The following is a 6,519-nucleotide window of genomic DNA, read 5'->3' on the forward strand; positions in this document are numbered from 1 at the left end:
TAAATTGCCAAAGTATGAGATTGGGAGATTTTCATAGTAGGGGTTATTTGGAATTAAATACAAGTAGAAAAAGTAAATTGCCAAAGTATGAGATTGGGAGATTTTCATAGTATGGGTTATTCTGAATTTGTGGGTGTATTTGAACTACTCAAGCAAATTACGAAAAAATTGAAAATTGTGAATGAAAATGGATCTCCACACTTATTGTAAAACTAGCTTGAAATAATATACTTAAGAGTGTAATTTTCGTCACATGTGATTGGCTAAAAATAGTTGGTGTCTAATTACACGAAGTAATGACAAAAAAGAATAGACTAGACCCCTAAAAGTAACTATGCCTCATATTTTGCTCTCTATTGACAAAAACTTTTCCCTTATTTGCTCTCTACTTAGAGAAACTTGTCCCTATTTTTTCTTGCTCAAAATAATTTTTCTTTTCTGGCATGCATATAATAGTCTTTGACCTTCATGTAGTTTGGTGGAATATAGTTTGCTTGGGTTTACTTGTGTTACCTAATTTGTTGTCACCTTTAGTAGCACATTAGTAGATCCATTGATCTTGTTTCTTATGAAAAGGTAATTTTCCTTACATAGGAGTGGCCAAAAATAGTTGGTGTCTTAACAAAGACAAAATTACACCAAACAATGACCCAAAAAATTGAGTTAACCCCCTAAAAGTAACTATGTCTCTCATCTTTTGCTCTCTACTTAGAAAAACTTATCCCTGATTTTTGTTGCTCAAAATATTTTCTTTTCTATTGAAGTCCATAATAGTCTTCAACCTTCATGTAGTTTGGTGGAATAGTTTGTTCAAGTTTACTTGCGTTACGTAGTTTGTGTTCACCTTTCATAAAGGCACCCTAGTAGATCCATTTTCCTCTTTTTTTTTTATGCCCAATAAAGAGAGTGTGTTGATGAGGGTGCAACAATAGGGATGCACCTTTATGAAAATGTGGAGGAACAATTATGGATAAGTAAAGGTTGCATAGAGGATGTGTTGATGAGGGTGCAACAATAGGGAGACACCTTTATGAAGATGTGGAGGAACAATTATGGAGAGAAGTAAAGGTTGCATGCATGTCTTGAGTGTGCATGGGCCAACATTAGGTTATTCCTAGTTTAGTTGTTCATTTAGAATTAGAAAGTGCCTTTTCTATTTTTGGTTTGCATTTTTAGATTTAACTTAAGCGATCATAAATTATGGAGGACAATGTTGTTGATTGTAACTTTATTCAAATTGTTGTCTAAATAGAGTAAACTTTTGGAATTTTCTTTTTAAATTACATAACTATAGGATTTCTTGACTCTAGCCTATTAATTGGGTGTCAATATCTTCTTTTATAAGGGTTTTATTGTTGTATCACGATTGATGTGGCCTTCTCTTAACAATTCAACAATAGAACCAAGTATTGGACCAAGCTTCATTTTTCTTATATTGGCTTATAGACTCTCCATGGCCATGGACCCTCTAAGAATGATATATTGATATCTTTTTGTTTATTTTAGTTGATTCCTCTTCGACCCACTAGTGTATAATCATCACTAACATATGTCATCAACGATTTCAAATATCATATTATTTATCTTTTTTGGAACTTATCTATTTAGGAGCCTCATTTCCTTTCTTTGTTGGCATTCCTTGACCATTTCTTTTTATTGAAAGTAAAAGCTTTGTCTCCTTGTGAGAATTTCAAGTCCTAGGTGACTAATGTCCTCATTGTCTCAATTAAACAAATACATCGCCGAATTTAATTACGTTGAAATAAAATTTTAGATCATAATATCAATCACAATCTAAAAGTTAAATAGTAGAAGCATGAAATCAATTTCACATAGACATAGGTAATTACTACTTCAACTAAACTTTTCATTCCTTTGGAAAAAAAACTTACAAGGACAACTCCATGCATTGCCCAAAAAAACAACATTGCATGTATAACAAAAACATTCTGAACTTAGCTTGTACAATTTGTTTAAAAAACTAGAAACAACAAAAAACTATTATCTGACTTGCAGGACAACTTGTATTGTCTGTCTATACAACTACATTGATATGTCTATACCACTGTATGGATACGTACAACACCATCCATATGGTTGTATAGATCCATATGACATTCTACGTATGACATTACAAACTTTTGTAGAATTATACAAAAATGTTGTTGATTATGCATTGTTGGAAACATCTCTTTTCTCACTACTTGTTCTCTCTCCCTCTACTTTGTTCAACTTGATCAACTTTTCAAGTGTGTTGAAATCATCTACCTTGCTTTGGTTTTATAGTTGTAGTGGAGAATGTATTTCTAAGATTACTTATAGTCTAAGTCACGCATAAGATAAAAGTTAGACTCAACTACTAAATATGAGATTTTCACTTTCTTTACTAAAGTGAGTTACAAAATATAATACTTTTCCAAAAATAGAATCACTTTTTGAAATATCTCCAGCTACTTCTCGCATGTCCACATAGAACATGTTTAGAATTTATTCTCAGAGATGCTCCTTCTTAGTGGGGAAAAAATTCCACATCAATCCAAGTTTGTGTTTGAATGCCTCAAACTTTACTTTTTCCAAGGTCTTGGTTAGAATATTGGTTACCTATTGACTCATGGGAATATGATGGAGCTTCACCAATCCCTTGTAAACCTTGTCTCGTATGAAATGATATTTGATCTCTATATGCTTGGACATGTCATAAAACACTAGATTCTTATATATTTTGATACAAGTTTAATTATCATAGTAAATCAATGTAGGCTTCAACTCTTGATCAAACATTCCTGCAAGTGACTTGCAAAACCATATGGCCTTACAATAAGCATTGCTAACTTCCATGTATTTTTCCTTTGTTGTGCTAAGTTCCCTAGAAGTTTGCATCTTGCTGAACCATGATATTGTCATTGGTTCGAAGCTAAAGCAAAACCCTGAGATGTTCTTATGTTTGTTGCACTTCCTCCCCAATATGAGTCTAAATAACCTTGTAACTTCACTTCATCATCTCCAATATATCTTAGAACATACTCCACTATGCCTCTAAAATAGAGCACATGTTTTGATGCTACCCAATGCTCATGCCTTGGTTCCACCATGAATTGACTTAAGGTGTTCACTGCAAAATATATATCTGGCCTAGTATTGTCCAAATGAATCAAGGAACATATCAACTACTTATACATCATGGGATTCAAAAACTTTGAATTTGAATCTATCACCTTCTTCAAATTAATGATCAAGGCTGTGACCTTAAGTTTTCAATTCTCCATCCAAAACCTCTTTAGGATTTGAACTGCATACTTACATTGCTCGAGGAAAATCTCCCCTAGTTTATGCCAACCCTCCAACTCCAAGATGTATCAAGAAAATGTCCTTCATCTCAAACTTACCTACCATGTCTATTTTACACCTTGTAATGAGATTCTTCGCACCTATCCAAAAAAATTCATCTATACACACACACAACACACACACACACTGAAGTAATAATATTAGTCTAAACAAATATATAAGTTATAATTTGCTTCATTTTTGGTGAAGCCCATACTTTTTAGATATCCATTAATCCTAGAATACCATGTTCTCAATTCTTGCTTGAGTCCATATAAAGATTTCATAATCCCACACACATGGCACTCTTTCCAATGTACCTAAAAGCCTTGAGGTTGTTTTATGTACACTTATTCCTCGATGATCCCATTAAGAAAAGTTTTCTTCATATCCATTTTATGTATCCTCCATCCTACAAATGAAACAAAGGACATAACAAATCTAATAGAAGTTCACTTAGTGACTAGAGAAAATGTCTCCTTGAGGTCGACTCCCTCTCTTTGGGAGAGCCTTCTCACCACAAACCTTGCTTTTCACTTCTCAATTTTCCATTTGTAGCATTCTTAATCTTGTCGAGCCACCTAGAAGTCATAATTGAATTTCCCTCTAATCTTCGAACTATGCCCTGGACATTATTCTTCATGATGAAGATGTACTCTTCCACTATGGCATCCTACCATACCCGCTAGTCTGTTGCCTTTTGAAAACTAAAGACTCAAAATTTAGAGTGTTTCTCATCAATGGTATTATCACTAAAAAACATGAACTCAATTGCACTAGCAAGGATGCTCAACACTAAATATTGGCATGTGTAAACGCACTAGTGATTGTTAGAAAACATACAAAATTAAGAAAAAAACAAAGGTTCATAATGTTGCCATTTAATCAAATTGCATAAACTCACCTCAACAGTTTTGTAGTGATCACCGCAATTATTTCTTCAATAGAGACATGGATCCATAGAAGTGACATATTAGTTGTCCATGGGCCAAAGAAAATTAACTTTTCAACCATCAGATGAAAGGACAAGGTCAAGGAGCTCAGTCTCAAACCACTACACCATTGAAGTGGAATCACAGAGTATCCGAAGGACTCCCTTGTCTTCCACTAGCTCACTCAAAGATCAAATTTGACGAGTGAGCCACGAGGAAGCAAGGCATAATATTTGGCTTATAAATATCATTGCCTTTTAATACCAAAACAAGAAAAAATCCCAAGAAAATTTATGCTGCCAAATTATATAGCAAACTAGTATTGTTTTGTGTTCATAGAGCTCACCATTAGAGAGCTCCCACATGACTTCTTTGAGGAGAGATTATTTTTGCAAGGAGAGGGAAAAGAGATCTTTAGGAGAGTCATAGAGTCCATTGCCCTATCAACTCCCTTTAGTGTCTATGGGATTATTTTGTAACTCTTTTTATCAAGCACTAAAAACAAATTTTCCTTCCCAACCTCCATTGTTCATCTTCTTTCTTTTCTTTGTTTTTACATTGTAACTAATGATCTAATTTAGATTAGTTAATTTTTTCATTTGTTTATATTCTTTTCTTTCTAATTATTTTATTTTTGGTTCTATGTAGGGAACAATAGTCTTATAACTTGTTATAAAGTGAATTTTGGTATATCCATGTTCCAAGAGACACACAACAAATTGGAAACTCCACTTTCTTTTATTTCTCATTTATGTTGTTTCCGAGCTCTCCTCTCAAATTTATCTCATTTACCATTTCTATAAATTTATTATACAATCATTCTAGGTCTCCTCTTGGCCTATGTGTGTTTGAAACTTTCTCTATTTGTTTTTTGGGTTGGATCGCATACATATTGAAGAAACAATCATGGTGATTCCCCTATGATTGCCAACATAATTATTGTGCAAATTTACAAATTCAAGCCATTGTAATTTTTCTCTTCTTTTCTGATTTGGATGGAAACCATTAACAAAATTGTCCCACTCCTTCATGTTTTAGAAAGTTAGTTAAGATATTTTTCGTTTTAATAATCCACTAATATAGAAGAATTTAGTTGTTATCCCACGTTGATAGATTTTCATTTTGCTTACCAATTATTGAATTGGGACTAGAAGTGGAGCTAGTCATTTTGGAGTATTATCTTCCCCTTGTGCACACAACGATCAGGGGGAATCAAAAACATCTTGAAATCCCATTTTCATCTCCCTTTAGGATTAACGGTTAAGCCACATAATGTAATAGGTGGAAAGTAAGCATCTAATCACACACACATATTTTCGTTCTTTCAAGGTACAACACACATAACATAATTATATTGGAAAGTAACAAATCCTATGATATCCATATTTTTACAATTTTATAAGCATTTGTAACTTTCATTTAATACTTTTCACCCACTAGACCTCAACACAAGAATTTCACTTAGTCTTACTTGATTATTATGATCTTCCCCTTGAAAACAAAGTTATATGGGGGAATTAGAACTTCAAGCGTAGACTACTTTAACTTCACCATTTTTTCACATCCTAAGTCACATGAGTTTTGGGCCATCATCCCAAACTGATAGCCTCTTAAAAGAAACCTAATTTAAACACATTAATTTCCCCTGTTACGCGGTCACAAAGGAAATTATAGTCTAATTTAGGAACCCGTAGGTAGGCATCCAAATAACCACCCTTGGTCATTCTCATTTGAAACTTAAAATGTTGTCTTTAAGGGAACTTTAAATCCTTTATAATCTAGTGTCACAAAGCTAGTGATGAGAAGAAACCTATGAAGGGGCAAGGCTTATACCAAAGATTATCATGGGCCTCCTTAAGTCTCTCGAATATTGTTAGGGGCTCTGAATTTATAGTTGGTACCCAAAAGCTAATAGTTTTTTACCCAAACTAGAAATAGGTAGCTTAGTGGCCAAAACTTAGGGCATCTTATCAAAGGTGGAAAGTGTGAGAGCACTTGCACCTAGAGGCAATTTAGAATAGTTGTGCGAAACGTTGCCAGTTTCTTTGGAACATGGATTGATAACCCTAATTATATCCTTCCTTTCATACCTTTGCTAGTTTTCTTCCAATGGATTGATACTCCACCGTCGTAAAACTTTTAAAAGGCCTAGTGACTTCTGAGTGGAAGGACATTATGTATTTTAGGATTGCATGCATAAAAAACCTCCATGCCAAAAAATTGGATTGTTTCAAACATTTAAACATCATTAAAGCTAATT

The sequence above is a fragment of the Pinus tabuliformis genome, chromosome J, assembly GCF_031772625.1.
Source record: "Pinus tabuliformis cultivar Carrire ecotype Pingquan chromosome J, CPIR1, whole genome shotgun sequence".
Taxonomy (NCBI): domain Eukaryota; kingdom Viridiplantae; phylum Streptophyta; class Pinopsida; order Pinales; family Pinaceae; genus Pinus; species Pinus tabuliformis.